This window comes from Thunnus albacares, chromosome 15, assembly GCF_914725855.1.
Source record: "Thunnus albacares chromosome 15, fThuAlb1.1, whole genome shotgun sequence".
NCBI lineage: Eukaryota > Metazoa > Chordata > Actinopteri > Scombriformes > Scombridae > Thunnus > Thunnus albacares.
In genome coordinates this window covers 21,260,353-21,286,174 of record NC_058120.1, presented here as the reverse complement: position 1 = coordinate 21,286,174, position 25,822 = coordinate 21,260,353, and the positions used below count along the sequence as shown (strand labels likewise).

At 40.9% G+C, this 25,822-nt stretch overlaps 1 long non-coding RNA gene across 1 annotated transcript in view; it reads right to left on the bottom strand.

Annotated features, from left to right (window-relative positions):
• The window catches only part of LOC122998952, a 57,535-nt gene that overhangs the window by 22,473 nt on the left and 9,240 nt on the right, over positions 1 to 25,822 (bottom strand). The gene's annotated exons all lie outside the window — the stretch shown is intronic.

Sequence of the window (25,822 nt, the reverse complement as noted above, 5' to 3'; positions counted from 1 at the left end):
GCACAGCAATTTAACCTTAACTTGTTGCATACAGTCAATATTGCCAAGGAGAGATTTTCATCAATGAACTTGATGCTAACTTCTTGTGAAAATACATGTAGTATGTTAACCTTAAAGTATCACTATGAGGCAAAAACCATGGAATAACAGCATAACAAAGTGTCACAGCAAAAAAAAAAAAAGGGTGATAGTGAAATGAACAGATAAATGATTCAGTCTGCTATGTTACAATATCGCGCCAAGGTAGTAAGTCATCTTTATTTCATGTTTATTCTTGAGAGGGCGTTGCACTTTTCAAAGCAAAGATAACTCAATTCATTATAAAGTTGGTTCGGGGCAGAAACATGCCTGTGTACGCTTCCTTTACTTTGACATAATAGAAATATCAATCAACAGGTGAAGGCCAGCAGGTTTTTAGAGGGAGGAGGAGCCTGCGAGGGTTTCTCCCAGGGAACGTGTTTCAACTAGGAGATTTTATAGGCTTGTCACATATGACCTGATTGCTAAACAAAATAACAGTTTCCACGCCCAAGGGCTCCCATTGTACCAGGTGTGAGTGTGCTATATCTGGTAGGTAGTGTGTGTTGTGTATCTGTCTGATGTCTGAATAACATAAAGGGGTTCTGAAACACACAGAAAGAGAGCAGGACCCCCCCTCCACAGCCCTCCATTCCAGTTTCTTACCGTAAATGTGTGGTTAACCAGAAAAAGCTGTTGGTGGGGGCAGAGCAAATCTTGAGGGAAGTACACTTTGACAAATCCCGTTTTTGGTAAAGTTGAGGGCATTGTGGATTTGTTTAGACCGAGCTCATGACTCCCCGCGGACTTGATGATTATTATGATTGAGTTTGTTCATTTGTGCCGGGTAATGCACACATGTTGCCTCTGTGTTACCTCTGGCTACGCACAAGCTCAGATATCCCAGCCAAAAGTCAACCTCTCTGTGTGTTTCAGACTGAAGAAAGCATAAAGAGAGGGGATAGAGAGAGAGAGAGAGAGAGAGAGAGAGAGAGAGAGAGAGAGAGAGAGAGAGAGAGAGAGAGAGAGAGAGGAACAGAAAGAGTGGGAGGAGGAATAGAAGGCCAAGAACGAGGCTGTGAATGAAAGAAACAGATAGCAAGAGGAGAGGAGTGAGAGGAGAGAAGAAAAAAGAAAAAGAATGACAGAAACAGCACGAGAGTGAGAGAGCAGAGAGGGAGGGAGGGAGAGGAGGAGGAGGGAGTGACTGAGCATTGCTTTTCAAGAGCAGCGGGAACAAAGGCTCCTTTGTGTGCAGTGCTGAGAGAGTGAAGTGGAGCCAGGGCTTAGGGAGTGTTTAACAGTGTACACCGACTGCATTCCTGCAATGTGATTACAAGACGCTTTTAATTTATACTCAGGAAATGGACTTAACTCTTACCTCTCCTTGCATTCCCTCACTCTCTACCTGTCTCTGTTTTCCTTCTTGTTGTGCTGCTTTTAGTGTTTTAATGAGTTGTACAGTATGCATGCTTTGTATTTGTTTTCCAGAGTTTGCACAGTTCATTTTGCGTGTGTTGTTCATTTGTTAGAAAGCTCCCCTCATTACAAACTCATTCACCGCAGCCAAACATAGTTGAAACTCACATAACTGTATGTCAAATTCAAGTGGATATTCCAAAGTTTCCAAAGATTTCTAAATATCAGAGCTGCAGCCATAAACACTTCAAGTCTTGGCGTTGGATATTTCACACTGTGTAAACAAGCCGATACAGTATATTTAAGATATTTATAAGATATGATCTTATATTTATAAGATGATTTTAACAACCATAAAACTTCATAAGCAGAAAAAAAGGGAAAACTTTATGTTAAACCATCATTCATTCAGTTTTTTTTGGCCATTTGGGGACAACAGAACCAGCTGTAAACACAACATTAACATGCTATTGTTCTAGCAAACAGATTTACACAGCTTAAAGACATGCAACATAAACATCCATTTGGAGTTGTGTTTCTGGCCACCTGACAAATGCAAGTCAAATTTTCACATTCCTTTTAGCTCTGTTTTGGTCCTCACCAACTCTTGAGGGGAAATATCTGAATTTTAAGCTGCTCAATGCTCCACTATGTTCACCAGATAGTCACGAACTTTGTCTGTCTGCTGTTTGGTGCTGTGCAGGTAGCATACAGTGTAACATAACGTTCCATAAAACTGAGAGGAACTGCAGAGTTGGATGATACTTATTTGTGGGTCTCTACAAGCAACTACTATTCCCATTTCATTTTCAACTTTGAGGGACAAAGTAAAGAAATTAAACTGAAGCTACAGCTGATAGAAAGAAACTGTCATCATTGTCAAATCGCCTGAAAAACAACAACTTCTGCTCCTGCCCCAGATACACCACAGCATTGTTTACCAGCCAGAGTGCCATTACATATTGAGGACAGCCTCGATTATCTAATTTAGCAAATAGCATTTGGGCCTCACAGTCTCCTGACTTGGCTTGCCAAGTCAGAAAGGCTTGCTGGAAAGGTGGAGCGAAAGAGGAGGGGGGGGGGGGGAAGCAAGGGAAGGAGAGAGGGAAGGAGGCAGGGGTCAGGGCATGTGGACGTCAACCTCTGGCCTCGCTGCTGAAACAGCCTGGTCTGTGTCTGGAAGTGATCGTCACAGCTGCTTGTTATCAGGAGGAAACATCTGATCTCAGATCATCAGCTTCCCTTCTCCTCCTCCTCCTCCTCTTTCTCTCCTTCTCCGTCTCCTCGGGATGAAGACAAAAGTGCAGTCTCAGTGCGTCCTTCTTACATGAGATTGGCCACTAACTGCTTCTTTTACAACACACTTCCTCTTCTTTTTTTTTTTTTTTTTTTTGTTATTCCACTCCTCACCCTCACCCCCTCCACCCACCACCCACTGTTTTCATACATTCAAATGTAAGATAAAACTCCTCGCATTTCTCTCAGCTCTAAATCCTCCTTCTCGCTGTGTGATTTACTTTTCTCTTCCCCTTTTCTCTCTCGACATCTCTGCTCAGACTTCGTTCCAGTAATGAGGCTTGGCATTGTCCACCTCGCTCTCAATCTTCTATCAAACGCAGTGAAAAAAATAATAATAATTCACTACGGGTAAAGAAAACCAAGGGTGGGCTGAGAAATAGAATGCATGAAATGAGAAAAGAAAAGTTTTTTGAAAACTCTTTTAAAAGCAGGACAGGCCAGCTCCCACCCACCAGATTAGCTTCTCCTCAGAAAGACGGTATAAAGATTTAATTAGCCAACCGTTTCTGCATGGCCCACTATTCACTCCTTTTTCTTTTATCTGTATTTCAATATGCCCACTCTGCATTTTCCAGACCACCTCAAAACCTTAACTCCATCAGGGTTTTTTTTGTGTGTGTGTGTGCTCTTTTCTTTTCCCTAATCAGAAATGCAGGTCTGTGGTGAAAGGAAGGGCTAAATGGTGAGATGAGCGAGGAGGGAAAGCATTTTGAATCAAGGAGGCTGAGGGGTGTTACAGTATATTGTCCATCAAAAACAATGCTAGGTTTTATATTCAGCCTGGATTAAAACGCCCAAATAACAAGTCTTGAGTCCATGAGGAACCACATGAGGAGCTTATGTGTGTGTAGTGGTGCGACTAAGTCAATTTATGTGTGTTTGTGGATGCGAATGTACAGCTCGTGTACTTCAACTGTCTTTACAAGGACAAGATGTTTAAAATGAATCTGATTCTCTCCATTTTTGACATATTGTCCACATTAAACTACCATATTTGGCCAGTGAGAGCAGATATTTTCTGTTGGAAACAATAATCTTGCATTATGGTGTTGAGCTTCCAAGAAACGCTGAGGTATGACTGCCAGTGATCGGCTGTAAAGCTTCTTGATCAAGTAGTGAATGTACACATCCAATTGAGTTTTAAGGGTATCGTTTGACATTTTGGGAAGTGTTCTTATTCCCTTTCTTACCAAGAGTTAGATGAGGAGGTCACTATAGAGTATAGAGTCAAAGCCAGGAGGTAGTCAGCTTAGCATGCAGACCAAAACCAGGAGAAACAGGTAGTCCGTTTTAAAGGGAGTCACAGTCTAAGCTAGTTATTACAAGACTTCAAGTGATGTCTTGTTTTCCAAGAAATAGTTACAGCATATAACTCCATGTAAAAGCATTCATCTGTAAGAGTACAGACTAAGCACATTAGATTCAATGTGTTAATGAGCTTTAGAGGTGTTGGAAATCGCATTTGTGAACCTTGGACAGAGGCTAGGGCTATAGTTTCCCCCTGTTTCCAGTCTTTATGCTAAGCTAAGCTAATTGCATCCTGGCTCCCGCTCCATACTCGACACACAAACATCAGAGTGTTATCAATTTTCTCATCCATCTCTCTGCAAGAAGGCTAATAAACCTAATAATCAGAAGTAGACAGCTCTAAGTACGTGTGAATGCACCCAAGATGCATTGAGGACACATTGGCCCTGTTCACACTTGTTATTAACATGCGACTTGGGTGATCCGATCACAAGTGGACAGCGTTAAGTACGTCAGTTCACGCCTGGTGCCAGGTGTGAACAGGGCATAAGTGTATTTCCCGAAATGTCACACTATTCTTCAAAGGTTTGGTTAAGTTTAGGCAGCAAATACTAATAGGCTAGGGGAAGATTGTGGTTAAAAGAAGCCATTGTTGACTGTTGGCAGGAAATAGACTGTGTACTGCAATCTCAGCTGTCAAAGTCAGTCATTTTGTACACTCAACCATCCACCCCGACTTCCCTCCTAAGAGATTTTGCAGGGTTATAACAACACTTCATTATGCATGGCCATGAGATGTAAACACGGGTTGTTTTAAGTGACCGATGCTGTCCATTTTATGCTGAGAACAGTCTCTGGATAACATCAGACATACAAAATGGCGTTTTTAATTTGTTTGTATTAATGTGGACTTGGTCTTAGTTTTGTTGCCAACAGGATAGCTCACACCCTTCCAACAAAATCTGAATCGCCTTTGAGGTTAGCGGGGATGGAGGAAAAAAAAAAAGAGTGGAGGAGTGCAAAAACAGTGAAGAGCAAAAAAAAAGAGCTGGACAAGTTTGAAGGAGGCAGCTCTGTGTGCCCGAGGGTCTGTTTTGTCAGTTGAAGAGGGACAGAGAGACAGAGTGAGGGAGAGAGAAGAGAGAAGCAGTGGGGGACTAAAGGCGGGAGGAGGCAGGAGGTGAAGGGGGGAGGCATGGTGAAAGTTAGTCTCTATGAAATCCCTCTTTTTTTTTCACTTTACATCAAAGCTGAGCCTGGCAAAACAATTCAAAGAGGCAATCTGCATTTCCATAGGCTCCTCCTGACCCTACCCCCCCCCCCCCCACACACACACACACCACCACCACCACTACCACATCGTTCTTTTCCACCCCTCCTTCCTTATCCTCCCAAACCACCAACCATGCACCCATCCCACCCACACCTTTCTCCTCCACTAACACAGCAGGACCATTGTCATCTTCTCCCATTAGACCTTAACTGTAACCCCTACCAGACCGCATGCCCTCCACCTCTTTCCCCCCCATCTTCACCTCCTCTGACACCCTTCACATGTCTGAGCGTCCAGTTGACCAACAACTAGGGCCGTTACAGTGTGGTTGTGATGCAAACAATAACAAACAAAACAACAAAAAATAATTTATAGAATCAATAGTTCATGATAAAAATGTATGTGTGGAATGACGGTGATGTAATTGTTCATTAATACCTGTGGAAAAGTCTTTTTTTCCAGTTACAGAACAGCATCCCTGCAGCTGGAGAGGACATTATGTATCCAGGTCATACTATGCTGTAGTGCTATGAGTCTATTTATTGGTGTATGAATGTGAGAAATACTTTTGTCCTCTTGTTCTGTTTTAAAAGCTCAGACTAATCTGTAACTTTCTGTAAATTACAGAAAGTTGGTGTCACCCTTCATGCATTTGACCCCATTGGATCACAAACTCATTACAGACCTTACTAAAAACACAGAGGAAGACTAATATCTACCTTTTCATTTTTAAAGTAGTTCTTGGTAAACTTCCTGTCTATCTCTAAGAAGGAGGAATCATTCTTCACTTGAACTGATCACAGCACTTATCATGAGGGATAACAAGTATAAGGATGTTACTTTATTTTAGGGGTCCATGAGCTAGAAAGATTGGAAACCACTGATCTAGATGGATAATAATAGTCTGTTCTGAACTTGGCAACACTGTATTATTGTAGTATGCGCCCAGGGTTTTGGATTAATTACAATATAAACCTCATTTGAATACACTGCTTTCACTTCAGGCATTCAAACACCACATTCAAAACATGTTACACCAAGAACGTAACTGTTTTAAACTGTCTCTCTCTTTCATGCTTATCAGGTATTGTGTTATGTATGAATGTATGCTACCATTTTGGCCAGATCTCACCTATAAAAGAGATAATGCATCTAAAGAAACTCATAACTTAAATAAAAGGTTAAATTAAAGTAATAGAAAATACATCAAAGATAATAAAGTTATATTGTTGACAGTGCTACACGGTGTAAAAAAGTCAACGACTGTTTAGGGTTGTAAATCATGATTATATTGCGGTAATGTGGTTTGATGTCAAACATAACAGGTGCAACCCGACAAACCTGATCGTCATTTCTCAGCAGCAGCAGCAGCAGTTTGTATCCAGTACAAAAACAGATGAATATAATAACAATATATATGTTATTTAAAAAGTCTAAAAATATGACAGATTTCAGCTTCAAGATGTTTTGGGGTTTGTTTTTGAAGGAAATAATATCAGGCTGTTAAATTATATGTTTGCTTGTTTACTAGCAAATATATATATGCTACATTTGTTTGTTTTGAATACTGCTGGATTGTATTGGTTTTTGTTTGTTGTGTTTTTCTCGATACAGTGGTTTATGTGGGTGTGGGGGCGACATTTTGTTCCACTGCTGGCTGTGCAATGCCAACATTTTCTACTGGTTAAGTTGCATGCTCAGTGGTTTCAGATCTGTTCCATTTTTCTGTGTCAGAACACATTTGCCACAAACACACCTATAGAAACCCACAGATTCACCTACGCAGACAACTATGGTGGCCCAAAGGGGACAATAAGTGAATCTGACAATGTAGTAAAAGGGTCCCTCTATATATTTTTAAATTTTATAAACTTTCAGAACTGTTGGCTAAAGCCCTGGATATTTTTTTGAGGTTGTAATGTATACATATGAGCTTTATCATTCAGTTATTATTGACTATTTCAGACATTAATCGCTGTTTCTTTGTATAGACATGATATAGTGGGTGATACAAGCACACTGTTTCTATCTTTGTCTATCTATGTTCCAGTGCAGTGGGCCTCCCACACATCATCAATTTTAAGCTCTGGTCTGTCATTCTCTGTGGGTGAAGACGTGTCAGCATATCTGAAAAAGTCAAACCTTAAATGGAGAATATCTCTGAAAGGGTGATGGTCATGGCTAAAACGTAGATTTCCATACACACGACCGGAGCGCCGGACCTTCAAAGAACTTCCTGTGCAAGGCTGAAAGAAGGCCGTGATGTACTGGGTACTGCGCACTGTGGTCGGCTAGTGTTATGTGGTCGGAAAAAAGAGAGAGGAGGTGGCGGATGACACAACAGAAAGTGTGAATGGTAAAAGTGAGATATGGGCAAGACAAATGCAGAGAGAGATGAGATGGAGACACTTCAGTCTGAACCACAATATCACAGTTTACTTTAAGATAAACTTCAAAAGGTCAAAAAGTAAGTTTCATATCAACATGCTAAATAATACCTTACTGGATTCCTGCTGCTGATATCAGACATGTCAAGAATGAATTGTTGTAACAAATGGTATACAATTTTGTGACTTCAGCTACATCTTGCACTCAGGAGGCACTCAAAGCATTACAGTACATCACCTGTGAGAAATGTTGTAGTGTAGTAGTAGTTCTGTTTTATCTCTTAAAAATATCAGCATTTTCAAAATGTACCCATCAGAACATCGGTAGATACTCTGAACAGAACGAAGTGCTACATTATAACAAGCCACATAGGTTATTAAATGTGAAAATCTTACAATTTTACAATACAATGTGAATCTTAATTCATTGATATTTTTGGTATTTTTAGAGCGGTGAGAAGAAACCAAAACATCGAAGTTGTGAGCCAGAAAACTCCCAAAATGACTTTCAAATTACCCACATTTAGTCATTGCTAATATAAAAATATTAATGATGCCATAACTCAGATGGAAGGGGCCACACACTGACAACAACACTGCAGAAAACTAGCACGGGAGGCTTAGTTGATGTGGACATGTTGCTAGGGAAAAATAGAAACCAACAAGTCCAGTTTAAATGTTTGTTCAGACAGCGGTTGAAGTTTTTATGCTCCTATGAGGCACAATGATTGTACACTGGAATATTAATAATAGTGAAATAAATTTGCCCTCCAACTTGATGCTGGCAAGATATGCAGCTACTATAACTGGCATAATGCTACTGTACAGGGTATTTTACATGGTATGTTAGCACACAGGTATTTAATTAGTCGATGTTGCCAATGCATTACATCAACATAAATGTTTTGGCTTTGCTATGGGCTACTGCGTTGTTGTTGTTGTTTTCCAGAGTTTAAAGCATGTCAAACATTGTGGACAATCTATAAAAATAAAAAAGTGGAATATGTACAGGCTGTGAAAACATATCTCCTTCTCAGACAATTATCTATCTATCAATAAAGTCACTAACTAATTATCATTAGTAATGGAAAGAGAATTTGACCGGCTAAAGTGTCTTTATTTTGTTTTCAGCTCTATTTCTTCATTTAAATCATCTTAAATCTCCTCTGTGCCCATCTTTCAAAATCTGAGAAACACAACACCCCCTGACAACCACCTCTCCCTCTGTTTACACAATAGCAGGATTTGGTAGATACGGGTGCACTCGTCCAGATTTCACGCTCCCTCGGTCACAGCGGAGAAGTGTTGACCCCAGCGGTGCAGCGCTAGGACTCAAGACACTGGGCTCGATTCAACAGGGCCCTAAAATATGAAACACCCAACTGTGTAAAAGACCTCTCTGTCCCCTTCGTCTTTCTTTTCCCTCAGTTCCCTTTCTGTCCTCGCTCTCTGTCTTTACAATGTATTCAGTGATCAGCCGTCACTCATGCTAACGACATACTGGAACGTGTTTGTTGGCATCATTTCGACTTTGCTCAGGGGCGAACTCCAGGCAGAACGCTCTATTCAAATGAATCTAGGTGCAGTTTTAATTGCCACAGATTATATCAGTCAGTTGTTGTAAGTTAGTAGTAAAATGTTGTCAACTGAAAGTTTTTTCTTGTATGTAATAACAAATTAGTAATATCTACTCTGTATGTTTCCACCAGAGCAGTTCACCACAGCAATGGGCATAAAGGAGGGTAAAAACATGCACAGAAATCTAGTGTCTTTTTCTTTACTTCAATAAGATCAGTATGGCGATTCAGCAGTTTGAGTCTTTGTTTATTTACCACAACACTGATCACAGCGTTAATGATAAAAGAGATCAAGTGCTGCGGCAATTTTACCAACGGAGCAAAATGGGGTTTGCTAACGCTCGGCCAAAACCAAAAGTCTTTGTAACATAAGACTCAAAGCTTTTGTTTACTTACTCGTAACTATAGCCCAAAACACAAACTGTCCCCTTCCAAAGAGACAAAAGAGACACATGAATTTTATTTAGGAAAAAGCTGAGCAAAATGAAAATGAATGACGGATCAGTTCTAGCTGTCCTTATGTAACCCTGCTATGGAAAAGAGGATATTTTGACAAAAAAGGAGACTAAACAACACGGATACCTGGAAGTTACCTCAGGTGCTAAACAAACTACTACTAAGAATAGATAACCATCTTAATAAATACTACGAGGCATTCTGGGCGCGGCACGCTTCACCTTGGCGTTGATTCTATTGGCTGAGGTGTGCCGATCCTCTGTATCGTACGAGTCTAGACAAGGGCAGGAAGTCAAAGGTGGGTGGATTCATTGTTCAGATCAAGATAAGGCTGCTCTTGACGTCTAAATCCCTCCTCCCTCGTTGCACCACACTTACCACATATTTATTGTTTTTCTCACTTAATAACAGCGTAATAAAATCCTTCGTGTTTACTTTAATGCTTGTAACCATGGGTGTTATGTTGTAAGAGCAATTTAGTTATGGTAGAGAGAGGGCCAGCAGAGATTATACTTGCTCTAATTAAACTGGTGAACTGAAAAAATATGCTTCCAAAATTTTAAGTTGTTATGTATACTTGCTTGAAGCTATATTAGATAAATAAAGTATGAAGCAGCAGTAATGATGTTAAAGTGGTTGCTAGTCATGAACCTACAGTAGGCTATATTACACTGCAGCCCCCCCTCTCTCCTTTTAGCATCTTTCAAGTCTTTGTTTTGGTTTTATGTCCTGCAACTTTATTTTTTACATTTTGGTTCACTCTCACTGCTGTTATTTGTGTTGTTTCCAGCATCAGGCAGCAGTAAAATCTCTGATAAACCCACTGTACGCTACCTGCTCAGCACCAAACAACAGATAAGCAAAGTTAGCCAGTTAGCTAGCTGGTGAACATTGAGGGGCATTTAGCAGATAAAGATATTTCTTTCAGGAGCTGTTGGAGACCAAAAACAAGGCTAAAAGAAAACTTACATTCATCAGGTGGCGAGAACCATGACTTAAAGTGAATGCTAATGTTGTTCTGTGTCTGCTAGATGTGTAATATATTCAAATACATTCAGGGGTGGATTTTGTAATGTGGGGGCCCCCAGGCAAACTCTGTCTTGCTTTACTTTCCTCCTTTCTCTACTGGGAATATTGGTATTGACAGTGATAGAAGAAGTACTCAAAACTTTTTTCTGAAGTGAAACTATCAATACCACAGTAAAAGTCCTGCATTCAAATATTTACTTCAAAGTGAAGCGTGAAAGAGATATTATTAGCACAATGTATTTAAATGTACTTAACTTGTGTTCACGGTGGAGCTTTTAATTCTTATATAATGCTGGATAGTTTAATCAATAATAATGCATCACATTTTTATATGTTTATTCATTGTTATATTTTGTGAGTAAAATCTGAATCTCCAACATAACCAGTAACATTTATCTGTCAAGTAAATGTAGTGGTACAACTAGACAGTTGCATATAACATGCATTGGGGGGCTTTTGTAAGTTATTTTGGGATACATATCTAAACATCATAATAAATCTATATGCCAGGCAGTTGCATATCTTGCTTGATAGTAAAGTCCACATCTGAATATATTCACATCTAAATGTACATGCTAGTACATTTGTCTAGCTTGTCAATGTTGTGTTTAGCTTGTTGTGCTGACCACAAATGGCCAAAAAAAAAGACTAAGTTTAGCAGCAGTTTCAAGTTCAGTTTTATCAAAAGCCAGTGATCAGATATTCAGTCCCAGAACATTAAGAGAAGGTACTGAAACCACTACTACTCCCACTCTTGGTTTTCACTTTAGCTTTGCCCTTTTTCTATATCTCAGTTTCACTCAGACCTTTAGACCAAAAATACCACATCACGTTTTATTGTGTCCAGTAAGAACTAACACAGTTGTATAACCTGCAGTATCAGTATCCCCTCTGATGCTACTAACAGGCACTCAAAAGGACTCAGCTGCCTGCCAACAGTATGACAAATGTATGAGTTCTTATAACTGTTTTTGTAGCTCATCTAAAAGGTTTCATAAACTCAACCCCACCCAGAAGTTTCTCATTCCGGGGAGCCAAAAAAAATCATCAAACTGGAGTGACGTGAGTTTCACTCAACAGCAACATTGTGTAACCCCTTATTCATAACTAACTACTTCAGAGTTTTTGGCCTGATGGCTTGTACAGCAGTGTGTTGATTGCATCCATAAGTAGAGCAATGCTGCTCAGTCGTGTTCTCATCTCCATGCACCGCAATGTCTTCGGCACACCTGGGAGTAATTTCTGAGCAATGTGGGCTCTGATGAATCCGGAACACAGATTTAGATTTAATAATCCAAATTGGAGGGATTACACGAGTGGAAAGACAAGTGCGCCTCCTCGCCTGGCTTCACCCTGTCTTCATTTTACCCCCACCACCACCACCACCACCAGCACCTTCATCAACATCGCTCCGCAACCCCTTTCCTCCCCACACTCTCCGCTGACCCTGTGACCCCTCCCCCACATCACTCACGGGTCATCAGTAAGAAGAAAGGGGGATTTAACGGCTAACTTGGCCCGGGAAGGCCTGTGGAGGTGGGGGCCGAGCATGTCTTTGAGAATTCCAATCTTCAGCTGACTCCCCCCCCCTCCTTCCCTCCCCACTGCGCTTTTCTGTTCCCACTGAACAGGAGAGAAAAAAAACATCTCCCCTCGTTTTGGGGTTGATTATTGGGCCTGGAGAGCATGTCTTTCAGGAGTCCGCTGATGAGGAACAGGGATGCCAACTCTCCCAACACACAATCTTGAAGACAGATGGCGAATGATCAGTGCAGAAAGAAATAACTGTGCAGTGGCTGGACATTTTTGGGAAATTCTTGCAGAAGAGATTATTGATACCATTGCATCATATACTGTAAATATGATGCTGGAGACAGCGGCTGGTTAGCTTAGCTTAGCATAAAGACTGGAAACCAGTCTTTTAAGCAAAAATACCAAATATTCAGTGGTTGCCATTTCTCAAATGTGAGAATTTGAAGCTTTTCTGTGTCATGATAGTAAACTGAATATCTTTTGATTTATGATAATTGATCTTACAAAACAAGACATTTGCAGATGTTGCCTTGAGCTTGAAGAAATTGTAGCAGGCGTTGTTTTTTTCTATTTTCTGACGTTATATATACAAAATTATTAATCAATGAGAAAATAATCATTAGTTGCAGCCCTACAATATTCAACATTTTTGGAAATATGCTTATTCCCTTTACAGCACAGAGTTAGATAAGAAGCTCAATACCACTCTCATATTTGTCCATTAGATATGACGCTACTGCCAGCAGCTAGTTAGCTTAGCTCAGCATAAAGACTGGAAAGAGGGGGAAACAGCTAGCTGGACTCTCTCCAAAGTTACAAAAATCCACCTAACAACACCTCTAAAGCTCGCTAACACATTATATCTTGTTTGTTCAATTCGTGTAAAAAAGAAAGTGTAAAAATTATTATTGATGTTTCCTTTTTACAGGGTTTATGTGTCAGTCTATTTGTTGTCTGGGACCAGTTGCTAGGAAACAAGTGGAGACTCTTTTGCACAGATTAAACAAAAAAGACATATGTGTTAATTAGTGAACTTTAGAGGTGCTGGTAGGTGGATTTTGTTACCTTTGGACAGACAAAGGCTAGCTGTTTCCCTTTAACCAGTCTTTATGCTAAGCTAAGCTAACTGGCTGTTGTCTCCAGCTACATTTTTATTTATTTTAGTATCGATCTTCTCAGCAAACTCATGGCAAGAAAGCAAATAAGCGTATTTCCCAAAATATAGAACTTTTCCTTTAACTGCCTAGTTCGGCTGCTTTCTGCAAATCAACAAGTGACTTGACAACTCTCGCTGGGTAAAATAAGGATTTGCGGATTTAAATATTGTTTTGTTGTCTAAGAAAAGGGACTAAAGGATTAAAGGATCAAGCAGGAAATCACAAATGCAATCCCACCTTTTCTAAAAAGAGGCTCATATCACCCATTGAGAGGGAAAGTCATCAGAGGTATTTGTTCCTTCCAGGACTCCTCAACTCCCTGCTTCACTTCTGAAGCAGCGCTGGCGAGGCCGAGGCGGGGGGTTTAGCCTCGAGGCGGGGAAGAATTGAGAGAGGGACTTGTAGAATTATTCTAGCCTGATCAATAACGCTATTAAACACTAATGCATTCAGTGGAGGCAGACTCAATTTGATTGTGAAGCTTTATTTGAACATGGCAGGAAGCAGCAGCAGCAGAATCACATCAAAGAGAGGCTTTGTGAGGAGAAGACCAGATTAGGGCCTCTGACGCAAGGATGGACCCAGCCAAGAGGAGGCCATGAATACACACATACACACACAAGGAAAAGTGCTTCAACACACAATCCTCCTCTGCAAAGGCATTCAATCTAATTCCACATTTTCCATTCGCTTTCACTGGATATCTGCACACACAGCTACAGTATGCAGAGGCATGTGTGCACAAAAACACATACTCAACAAGATTCAAGTTTGCTTTTATACTGACTATCTAAAAGATGGGTAATGGTGTTATACATCATTCTGTTAACATCTTCATGCTTTTTAGCCGAGCTAACGCTGTGGGTTTATGGATGGCAATACTGGTCGGTCAGTCGGTTCACCACTTTGGTCCAAACTGAAATATATATCTTAACAAGTATTGGATGAATTGCCATGAAAATGGATTCAGATGTTCATGTCCCCCTAAGAATGAATTATAATAACTTTGGTGATCCTCCAACTTTTTATCTAGCGCCATCATCAGGTAAAAACTTTTATTTGTATATTACTTTGGTTTATGAAAAAATACCTGCAAAACTAATGGCCTTACCATCAGCCTCAGCTGGACTTAGTGTTTAGAGCTAATTAGCAATTAGCATTAGCCAAATTACAATGGTGAACACAGTAAATATTATACCTGCTAAACATCAGCATGGTAGCATTGTCTTTGTGAGCATGTTAGCATGCTGATGCTGGCGAAGCACCACTGGGCCAAAGCACAGCATCACAGTACCGCTAGCATGTTGCTAGCAAATTGTTAATTTCCCGTGTCCTTTCACACAACCCCTTCTCTGTTTTCTAATGTCCATTTCTGATGACCTATTATTCCCTACAGAGTCAGTTCAGGTCATGTCGCCCATGTGTGCAACTGTTATGAAGAGCATCTTGGAATTCTGGGCAAGAAACAAACAGTTTATTCACCAAATATATCATGTGTTTTGGAAAGTGTTTTGGTGGATTTTGACACACAAGCTCATGAGCATGAGCATCTGTAAGTAAAAAAATAAAAACACACACACACAGACACCACATACTTAAAAGTGTTTCCCAAACTGTTGCTCTTGTGATCCATTAAAACGGAGGAATGTCTACTCAAAACCCTTTGAAAAAGGTTGCATAATGTCTATGACATGTGACTAGTTTAACTAAAGAGCGATGTTCCTTTTGCTTACTGTTTCATGATAGTTAGTAATAGTAATAGTTTTCAGAGGCCTGAGGTGGTAAAAAAGAATATGCAATATTTAATTCAAATATTTAATTTGTATTAGAAAAAAAAAAATTTTCTTCTTCTTCCTAATCATCCGCAGGTGTCACTGACTTCAAGGATAAGGCTGATAATACTGCATATTTTTCTTATTGTCAACAAATCCCATAAAAAGACCAAAACCAATAATGTCTCTCCATGCTACTTCCCTCCCTATCTGTGGCTCATTGTTGTGAGCAGTAAGAAAAATATAGACTATCACCAGCCTTATCCCTTACGAAGTTCTAGTACACATGGTCGCATAATTCCCTTTATTCCTAGAATCATGACAATACAGCGAATTTAGTGAGAAATACTGTAGCAAAAGTACATTTAGACATGCACACTTCTCTGAATTGGGAAATTCCCCTTTTTTTTGATTGTATTATTTTTAATCAAGGACATTGTTAGTGTGCAGTCTATGAAACCGCATCTATCTTCACTTTGTTAGTAACGTCTGAGAGACTGCCAACGGTTATATCTATGTATAACCAGGCAGATGTTGTCATTTGATTTGCATCTGTCACAGCAATGAAACTGTGTAGGAGCAAAGGAGAAAAAAGATAACTAAAAAAAGATTAAGTTGAATTGAGAGTTCTAAAACACACCTGGCTGTACTAAAAATACAACCTCAGTCATTCAGACGAAACTAATGTTAATTTCCTACAGCAGAGAGGAGTCAGATATGTATATTCTGCAAAATCAAAACAAAACAGAAACTATCCACACTCCCACACCCTCCTCCCTCTTACTCACCCTACACCCCCACCTCCTCCTTTTACGATGCCCTGCTTCCTAATAAACTTTTGTGGTGTTTGGAATCCATTAGGAGCAATATCCCACTTCTCAAAACATCCTGGCTCATTCTGGGGGAGTGGAGCAAGGAGTCGGGGAGCCGCGGGAGCCGCGGGAGGGGAGGGCCTCAAATTTCCATTTCTATTGAAGGCAGACTGAGGGGATTTGAGTCAGGAGAGCAGGGCTGCAGGGCCGCTGAGCGTACAGTTTGATAGTAAAGAGAAAGAATGTCATAGGAGGGGATCTCGGGGGGGGGTAAAGATACACTGCAAGAAATGCTCTTTGGAAAGGAGATACTTTGTGCCAAGAAATAAACTAAAATGCCTCTAAATTGAACTGTCCTATAACTGTAAAGAAACAATGAGATCAATCAGGATGATATAATTCTGATGTATGAGATCTCTTAACGTATGCATTTGAACTCAATGATAGGTTAGAAGGCAAACACTTAGATCATTGCAACACCAAACTGTGAGAAGCCTGTTGGAGTTGAAAGAAAAACAAAGATCAAACTAACAGGAGCCACATGGAACAATGAAACGTTCCTCAAATAAAACAAATGAACCATGGAGGTGTTGAACCAGTCATTCAGTTAGTGGTCATAAATATGTTTAACAGCAGTTAGTCGAGGAGCTTTTGTTTTTTAAAGTGTATGGGGTTTCTCGGAAAGAGGACAATGACAAGTGTCTGATTTCTTTTCTTACTGGACGATTTGGTTAATCAAAAGAAAAACAAGATATGAGCACAATTCAATGCCAAGTTCACTGCGCTGAACACTGACGACTCATGCTTGAAGGAACTTTTACTTTCCATCCGTCTCTTTATTAACTACCTCGTCTCCTTTGCTTCTCCCGTTAAAAATTATGGTATAAGGTATTGTCGCAGGCCGCTCTTACTCATATGTATTCCCACCATATCAGTTCTAGTGGGTGTTATACAGCTCCAAACAAACCTTTAATCCAATTCAGATAGCAGGCACTCAAGTGTCGCAACAATTGTTCCCACAGTGTGAAAGTAAGCCACAATCTGAAAAAAACACAAGAGCTGTAAGACAAATGAGTGGCAGAGTGCCAGCAGTGGGAGGTACAGGAGAGAGGGGCTTGAGATTACAGACAAAGCAGGAGTAAACAGCGCCTTCAGATAAAAAACACAGCCGGGTACTTTTAACAATAGCTCTTTCCTGGCAGGGAACGACAACAAAGCACCTTCCTGTATGCGCGCCCCCTTGCATGCGCCCTCACTTCCTGTGGACGCTCAGACATGTGCCTTACCGCAGACGCATCAGCGCTGACCGACCCCACATGCCATCAACCTCTGACCTCTGTGCCGCTCCCTAGCACACACCGAAAACACACGCAGTTTCCCATAAGACATCTATATCATCGGAAATTACCCTCATTCCCACTCCCACTCATGGAATCCTGCCTCACTCGGCTCCTTCAAAACAGTACAAACATCTCAAGGGGCAAACAATTATCTACAGCAGAAATTACGGTTCAAACTGGGTAACTGATTCATTATGTTTGTCCTGCTTTCATAAGTTCTGGCAACACATGCTCGGCCGAAGAAAAAGCATATTTCTGGATGGCACATCTCTACGGACACCAAAAAGCCTTTCTCTTCTCTAAATCATGACTATAAATGACGTTTGTGTGCTCCATGCTTTTATGATTTTTAGCCGAGGAGGGGGCTGAGGATCATAAAAAGAAAAGAGAAAAGGAGAACACAGGGCTTGTGGGTAATTATGGCGTGGAGTGGTGGGAGAGGGAGCGTTTGGGAAAGACTCGGGGGCCAGATGTGTGAGGAATGTTCTGGCTGCTGTAGCGTACAGAGAGGTGGATGGGTGGGTGGGGGGAGTGAAGACCAGTCGAATTACACAGCCTGCAGATCGTTAAAGAGCTGTCAAGCCTCCAGCGCTCTACTGTGTATTTCACATCATCTCGCTGAGCAGCTACAGTATACAGCCTCACTGTTCTGTCTGACAGTGGTGTAAAATAACTCTTGCACATTTACTCAAGTAATTGTACTATTTCCATTTTATACCTCTACTTAGAGGGAAATACATTTATTTGACAGGTGAATTTTTAGATTAAGATTTTACATTAAACATAAACACGTTGTTAAAGTAGTAGTTACCAAACTTTTTAGCTAGTTTGTGAGCCCTTGTCACATTTAAGATGTCTATGAGTTGTTGGCAGTTCCACCAAAGAGTGATTTTCCCCCTCTAAACTTGGTTTAATAGTTTAATTTAACAGTTTCATATAAAGATGGACGTAGTGAGGTGTGACGTCACCCATCGGTTTGAATTTAAAGCCCAGAGTTGCTGCTTATAGTCAGTGCCGTCTTTTCTGTTTGGAGCTTCCAAAAAAGGAGTGCCGTTGCCTTTCCTGCTCTGGAAACGCACCCCGCTACCTCAAACCTGATCGAACGCTAGCTTTCTGGTGTACACTTGGGCTAATGTTAGCTACTTTTGCTAAATTGTGTTAATAGTCTGACTCAGTATGACGAGTCCTGGAACCGGGGAGAGCAGCAGGTGAGCAAACTGTCAATCACAGCTGTCAATCAATGCCCACACACAGCAGACATCAAAGGTACTATAAGTCTTCAAATCTTATTAACAGTGCAATAATAATCCAATAATTTCCAAAATGACCACCAGTACACTTATTAGTGGGCCCAAATTCATCTATTGAGACCATAATGACTCGTTGAATGGGTTTATTGAACGGGAGTCAATTGGAGCCAGCATCTGGCGGCCGTCAGTGACGTTGCACTTAAAGGTACTTCTGTATCGGCTTTAGCCTCAAGCTGTGGTAGTTGCTCCTTGTTTCAGGCCCAAAGAGGTCAAATTATACAATATTTCACAAAAACAGCAACAATTAGAGGAAAGTGGGAAAATAAACACAAATTTGCATTGCAGATTTTTGTTTTTTCTTCTTTCCTCTCCCATATATCAACTCACAACCCCTCAAATTTATCTTGTGACCTTTTGGAGGTGGCCTTGGTTGGAAACCACTGGACTAAACTACCAAACTGTAGTATTAATAGTCATAACTGCAGCTTAAATATTGATGCATCAGCGTTAAAAATGTGTAACATAATAATATATCACTCACAGGGGATTTTTTTCTGCAGAACAAGGAATTTGACATTTCATCACCTTCCTAAAATAATGGCAGAAGTCTTTTTTTTCAGGTTTCTCAGAAAACACACAAAAAAAATCATCATGGTGTGAATGCCCCCCTAGTGATGCACAAGCTGCCTCTAGACACTGTACAACAGGCATACTATGATACCGGTCAAATGATGTTATGATCACTAATATTATGTTCAAGTGAGATTTTCACATCGAAAACACAAAAGTAAAGAGGTTCCTTTGTAATTTTTTTAGTTATACACATAATTTCTAGCTGTTAGATTACAATACGGTATTCAAATCTTTCTTAATTAGATCATGTAATATGGAAAAAATGAGACAAAAACTGTAGATGAAATATTGTTTAAAAGGCAGAAAAGAGTTGGAAAGAAAGCCTTGTAATCACTTGAAACAGCCACAGATTCTGGAGCCTTTCCACTCTTTGCTAAATGCTAGCTTCATGGCTATTTTGCTGACTAAAATGCTCACTGAAAAGACTAAATAACTTAACAATATGACGATTTAGTCACACTCTTGACATAGGTCATTATACCACAGGGGTAGAATGGCATCATCTGTTTATCATCTGTGATTTTACCAGAGGTGGCCAACATCATGAGGGGATGATTTAGGCAAAAAAAACATCTTGGGCCATTATTTTAGGAAGGTGACGATTTGATACTTTAAGTACATTTTGCTGATAATACTTATGTACTTCTCCTTTAGTAGTGACGATTTGATACTTTAAGTACATTTTGCTGATAATACTTATGTACTTCTCCTTTAGTAGGATTTTGGTCATTTTACTTAAGTAAATGATTTGGATACTTCTTCCACCACTGGTGCACCGCTGTGGACAGCTGCATTACCGCAGACAGTCTTCCTCCATCAAGACGGAGCCACAAGAAGCTGAGCATGTACTCATACAGGCTACCCACAATGCACCTGGAGAGCTCCAACCTGCGTCACAGGCAGATAATCATTTAAAAAAAAAAAATTTAAAAAATACTCACTGCCCTCCATCTGCTTCTCATCATCCTCATCCATCTCGTCTTCCACCCCCCACCCCTGTTATACAGACTCTCTCTCTCTCTCTCTCAGTTTCATACTCTCCCTTCTCTAACTCATCCAACCCTCTACCACAACCTCTGGAGCTGTGGCATGGATAAATAGGCCATAACAGCTGGGTCTGAGTCCTGACCAGGACCACCCCTCCAGACTTGACCAACAACACTCCCTTTCCCCTGCCCGCAACCACCACCACCACCTCTATGAGTCTGTGCCCACATACTTGCTACAGAGCTGCCAGTTTCTCCATTACTGGCTTTATTTACGCAGTGATTTACTGGTGCGTGAATAATTTTCTTATGCATTAAAACACATTACCTGAGTTCTTGATAAATGAGCAAGTAACTGCTTAGTCTGGGCTCGTAAAACGTTTGTTTACAGTTGCAGAGTTTGTAAAAGAGAAAAAAAAAAAAGACGTTTTGAGTTATGACAGGTCTGCAAAAATCTATTTTCCATGTTCCTTCTCGAGCGCTTCAGGGCCATATACAAATATACCCAAAACGTACATGGTTCAAATAAATTCCTGATTGCGCCTTTAAGTTGAGAGCGTGTTGTTTGTTCAGCTGCTGAGGGCCTCAGAGAGAAACCCGGGGAGGCCGCGGAGAATTCATACCTTCCATTCATCACAGAGGAGAGGGAGTGGGGAGGAGGAGGAGGGACGAGGGTAAAGAAAGAGCGAGGAAATGAAGAGACAAGAGTGTGTGTTTTTTTTCTGCTCTGCTGAGTAAGGAGAGAGGTAAAGCTCAGCTTTCTGACAGCTGGGCTGTGAAACCTCTGCACATCTGATTGACTACTCATGCCTCATTCATGTGACCGTTCTGCACAAGTCACTGTCCACTCCCAGTGAGCGAGCTGTTGTACGTGCAATATCACACTGGTTTTAACATGTTTATAGGGAGCAGTGCAACAGTTTAGGAAATATGATTATCTCGTGTCTGTCCATAAGTTAAGGAGGCCATTAGATAAGTTTAAGATGCCAGTATACTCCATCAGAACTGCTTGTCGGACAGTTGAATAGCTTCAGAAACCCTTTTCCAAGTTATATTGGGGGGCGGGAGGAGGGGGGTGTACAGCCATTTCTGGAACTTAGTGAAACCAACAATCTGACATTCATCACGACTCCAAACAGTGATAGGCCAGCTGTGCAGGGGTGAGAAAGAGTAAATAATCAATAAATCATTTAGTCAATATGACATAATGATGAAAAATGCCTTAAACTATTTCCCAAGAGTCCAATGTGATGTCTTCATGTTGCTTGTTTTGTCCAACAAACTGTCTAAATTCAAAAATATTCGGTTTATGGTGATATAAACCAGGGAATTCTCACATTTCAGAAACTGGAATCAGTGAAGTTTGATCTTTTACTTGAAAAAACAATGTCACAACAAGGTCCGTTTAGTTGCTGCTCTGGAGCTTTTGATCACACCATCTTCCTCAGTAGATGAAGTTTGCCCAAACTGAATGGTAGATGTTTGTCTAACATTTTCAGCTCTACTTAAGGCTTATTTTTTCTACAGAAAAGATACTCATCTTGGCTTGAGAGATTGCACCAGAGCTGACAGGACACAGAACCCTGTGAGGCCTGAGTAATGTCTGGTTATGAAGTCATGCTAATGTGAGGACATACATGAACCATCTGTGTACTTATGGGAAACATTTAGTCTTCTTTACCGTCTCTTCTTACAGCTGTTGTCATCACAAAGTTGTCACGGTATTTTATGGACTGTTGAAAGCAGAACCTGTTAAATATGTAAGGTTGCCAAACCAAAAAAATACAGAATATATGTTAGTAAACTTAAAATAAAGTGGATGGTGACTAAACCCTGCTGGAGTGTTCTTGTTTAACCTCAGCTGACTTTGTCTTTACTGTCATCATGATTCAGAAATGCATCTCCACTCAGCTCCCACTTCCCCAGTCATGTCCAAGGCCATGTCGGAGCCTTGCTTCATCCTGTTGTTAGTCACTCCCGTTGCACCAGTGCTGCTACACAACTGTCTCATCAGCACTTCTCACTTCCTCAAAGCTCTTGCCACCAAAAAACATGTATGGCTGACTTCAGATCAGGAAGAACACAGCCGCTGCGGTCAAGGAATAATCTCAACCACGTAAACCACGCTGTGCCCAGAACAGCTGTGAGCCCTGCTGATTCAACATTATACTAAAGCTGTGGAGGGATTTTGTTTTTTTTACTATTTGACCATGTTTGGAGTAAAATATTTTGACATAATCACATTTGCGATCATACCAGGGCCTGTCGGAGCTGAGTCGAGGCAGGGGCCAAGGAACTGGAACAGGAAAAATAAGGAAAGGGCGGGAAAAAAACACACGGAGAGGTTGTTTTGAGAGCCCCAATCGTTTATTACCCTCGATTTTCAGGGGCTGAAATTTCAGCCTCGCTGTGAGGAGAAACTCGAACCTGTGGTCCAGCTGTCCACAGCCTGCCAGAGTCGGGAAACCTCCACTGCATACGCTCGCCCACCCTTCCCCTCCCCAAATCCCCCTGTCTCATCTCTCCCAGCCAGGTAATCAATGAGAAACCCAAACACGACATGGCTGTTAGAAGGATCAGGACTGACAGAGCTGTTGTGACATGTAGGCCCTACAAACAAATCTGTCGCTTGGCAGGGTAACCATGTTCCCGGTTGTATGTTTTATGTTCCTTCGCTTGTTCTCACTCTCTGTATCAAAAACACCAACAGGAGGTCAAACAATTTTAATTTATTTTTGGCTGAGCAAGTGGAAACTGTTTTCTTTAATAACTGATTTAATCTGCTAGCCCAGAACCTCTCTTTTCTTCTCTGTATCTGCCACAGAAGGAGGGAAGGCCACTCCGAACGCACAGTGACTCATTATCGATGCCTCTGTCACACACAGGGAATTAGTGACCTTGGGCACCGGACAATGAGGAGTTGTCTAAACTGCTTGTCTTATCAGTCTCCTCTGGCGGTCACTCTGTATCTGGCACACTTATAAACAGGTCCTCTCAGGCAAACTCTCCCACAGTCTCCTCAGCACAGAGACAAGAAAGGATATGTTACCATGGCAATGTGGTGTCAAAGAAATTGCTTATCCTGAATTCATGGTACAGTAAATCGAATCAAGTCTTTTATTGTGTTACTATATTTATCTTCTTAGACTTTTTTTTTTTTTTTACAGAAGTCAAACAAAATACGCCTATAAATGCAATGACTCATTTTACAGATGATTTTTGTCATGATTGTTTTTTTCTCTTCTCATACATACAGATGGTGTTTTGGTCTCGCTGAGTACAGTCTGTACTTTCCTTCAAACTAAACATTACAGAGGAGCAGAACACATGTGCAACTTGTTAATGAATTTGACTATAACAGAGTTCAAACCTGCATTAACTGGGTTTTTTTTTTTTTTTTGGCCTCTTGAGGGAAGCGCAGAAAGCTGTAAACACAATAGTGACATATTATCCGCTTAAAATGTTTCTATGTCAAAATTATTTATAAATTTAGCAGACAAAGAGCAACAATAGTTTTTGGAGTTGTGTTTCTGTCAATCTGACTGAGTGTAAATCCAATATTCACTTCTTTTTGTTCTGTTTACTCTCTATACCAAATCAAGAAGCTCCACTATGTTCACTAGCTTGTGGCTAAGTTTGACTATGTGCCATTTAATGCTGGGCAGGTAGACACTGATGACACCAAAACAATGAGCCGAAAGACACTAAAACACTCAATTTTTAGGGGAACTGTAGAGTCAGGTGAAAATTTACGGTGGGTTTGTCACTATGAGCGACTGTGAACATTACACATAGTAAATGGAACTTTTGCTATCAGATAAATGTCGATTAATGCCACTTTAAAAAGGTACCCTGTGGAGTGTTTGAGCACGAGAAGCGCTATTTTCATGCAATTCTAGCACACATACAAGGAATCACGTGTTTACATATAAACATGCATTTGGCACAGTACACACTCCTGCTGACGGTTTCACAATCTTCTACTGATCAACAGTTGGCAACGATAACACGCTGGGGGAACACAGCAGTGCGCCAGCAAAAGGAAGTGAAGAAGAGAAGTGCTAGCCAACATGAAAAAATGGATGCAAACAGTGCATGTTTTCAAATATAAAGAGATTGCTTGCTTTAACTTGATAATTATAATCAAGAGTATGATGTTAACATGGACATGGGATGTAAACATTGTGTGCACATAAAAAGGACCATTGCAAAAAGTACTAGTTTCCCAATGATTAAATGTTAACCTGTTGCATATGTTTATCAGCACCTCTATATCTCTTGGCCTGAATCTGTGTCACTTGACAGTGTATTGTTCAGCTCTTGACAGCATGCTGTCTGGATGTTGTTGTTATGGAAGTCAGTACTGTTTGTTGCTAGTAGGCGATCAACAAGTGCCAGAGCAGAGTAAAGGGCGGAAGAGGGTACAGGGGAGGAGGAACAGAGTTCATGGGCCAGCAGATGTTTCAGCTTTTGGGTTTTGGCTAAAAAAGGGCAATTAAGAGCTGCTCTTAATGAGGCTGGCAGGCACCCCATAAACTGTCTGGTTCAGTGAAAGAGTTGCTCATTAGGCAGAGCTGCCCAAAAAAAAACGCCCACCTCCCCCCCATCACCTCCACCCACATGGAACAGGAAGTGATGGATCAGACATTTGCAAAATTGCAAATACAAACAGTTACTTTATATTATGTCTGGCTTTGCTGACATTTAGTGTGTGTGTGTGAGAGTGTGTGTGTGCGCGTGTGTGTGTGTGTGTGCATGTTTTAATGTGTGTCCTTGTGTGCTTGCATGTTTGTTGTGCGCCAGACAAGTGTGGTAATGATGCACATTTTCCATGAGGTAGCTACCTCCAGCATTAAAGCCTTGCACAGCCAACTGAACATTACTGATGAGAAGGGAAACATTAAAATACAGAGCAACCAAAACAGACCCCACTATGATCCACAGATCTTGTTTTCCCACCCTCTATTTCTGTGCTCCATAAATTTCTAATTTAACTAATAAAGAACTAGAACCAGAGCAGGGACCCCGGAGAGCTGGCTTACAGCACAGCCACCAGTTATAGCAGTCAGACAGAAACACAGAGACTGATTTTCTTTTTCTTCAAGGTGCACTAGATCTCACCCACATTTCCAAATCAAGTACAGGGATTCTCCACTCTCACGCTATCTGGCATGGCATGTCCCTGGACCTGTCTGGCATCAGGAGTGGTTGGCACAACGCTTTCTATTGAGTCTTCACAAAAACTAGGTCATTTGCAAATCTCTCACTGGACACACGCAGTGGAAGGAAAATAAACGGGGGGAAATGGAATGGACACAGAGCTCAACTGGAGGTGGACAACTCAAGCAGCTTCCTGTGAGGGCCACAGAGGGATGCTGAGAGGGAGGTTAAGATCATGCAAAGTTGTGATAATGTATTGTTGTTTCTGTTATTTGCTATAGCTGTGGAGATCATCGTCCTTCTGATATCTTAAAGGGGATGTATCATGCACGTTTTCAGGTGTATATTCATATTCTGGGGCTCTACTGGTATAGCTTTGCATGATTTACAGTTCAAAAAACTTCTTATTTATTTTATACTGGCCCTTTATGCAGGCCCTCAGTTCGGCCTCTGTCTGAAACAGGCCATTTTAG